This window comes from Lontra canadensis, unplaced genomic scaffold (assembly GCF_010015895.1).
Source record: "Lontra canadensis isolate GAN:19392208 unplaced genomic scaffold, GSC_riverotter_1.0 scaffold127, whole genome shotgun sequence".
NCBI lineage: Eukaryota > Metazoa > Chordata > Mammalia > Carnivora > Mustelidae > Lontra > Lontra canadensis.
Genome location: NW_022631121.1, coordinates 3,440,235 through 3,441,270, shown reverse-complemented (window position 1 = coordinate 3,441,270; position 1,036 = coordinate 3,440,235). Strand labels below are relative to the sequence as shown.

The 1,036-nt window shown below is 55.1% G+C and overlaps 1 protein-coding gene across 1 annotated transcript in view; it reads right to left on the bottom strand.

The window, feature by feature from the left end:
* LOC116857849 (melanoma-associated antigen B5-like) overlaps positions 1-789 on the bottom strand; it is a 3,338-nt gene extending 2,549 nt beyond the window's left edge. The window contains exon 1 of the mRNA XM_032842307.1: positions 771-789. The gene's annotated coding sequence lies outside the window, so the exon portion shown is untranslated. The remainder of the gene's footprint in view (positions 1-770) is intronic.
* Between the last annotated feature and the right edge of the window lie 247 nt (positions 790-1,036).

Here is a 1,036-nt window from a genome sequence, read left to right as displayed (position 1 = left end):
CCCCCCCCCCCCCCCCCCACAGCACACACTCTCTTCCCCCACAACTCTCATGTGACACCATAGGAAAAAAATGAATGTCAGTCAATATGTCACCAGGATAGAGATTCCTTTAGTTCTCACAGAGTCTTTACCCTGATTCCCAGTTGAATGCTTTCATTTGCTAACTTAGGGCCCTGGCCCTCAGACCATGGCTCTCTCATCCCTGAGAAGCCTGACAGCCCTGCCTCGGAGCTCCCCAGTATTGATGGCCGCAGTGAGTTCTATGCCACCTTATTGTTCTAGAATTATTGGTCCCTGCAGTCCTAATTCGGATTCCCACACCCTTGATTTCCTTCAGGGCATGGTACGCTTCTCCTGAGATCAATACCTTCAGCTTCCTGGTCCTTCAAATATGGAGGGGAAAACTCAGGCCCACCTGACCGACCGCCATGATTATTTTCCCCGGGAGCCACTAGCATGGCTCCGGTCAGAATTTCTACCTAAGTTTTCTAACCTTGATTCTTGTTACGGTCTTCTCCTCCCTCTACTGAACTAGCGCCTCCCACCAAAGCCCTCACCTTGCAACCTTTGAGAAATCAACCTCAGCCTGACTGACCGCTCTGCCGCATGCGCGCACTGGTGCACGGGGGTGCGGGGGGTGTGGGGGGTAGGGAGGCGCGGGTGTGACCGGTAGGCGGGGGGCGGCTAGGACCAAAAGTGGCGGCGGGTCCTCGGAAGGAGGCCTGTTGAGGGGAGAGGGTGTTCTCTTAGTCCTTAATCAGGCTCCTCACCTTGTGCTTGGTTCGGGAGGATTCCTCCCTCGCCTGCCCTGAGGTGGCCGCCGACTGCAAAGTCTCGTACCTTCCTTAGACGCCCCAAGAGGAAGTGAAGGCTGTTCTTCCTGTCACCAACGACACGGTCTTTCAAGGCTGGCAGAAGGGGGCGGGATCTCTGGTGCCCCCTCTGTTCTGGGGTGGAGAACACCCTTAGTGTCATACAGGATTGTCAGTTACACTTATCTAGGATCCTGAGCCCTTCTCTCTACCACCACCATTAC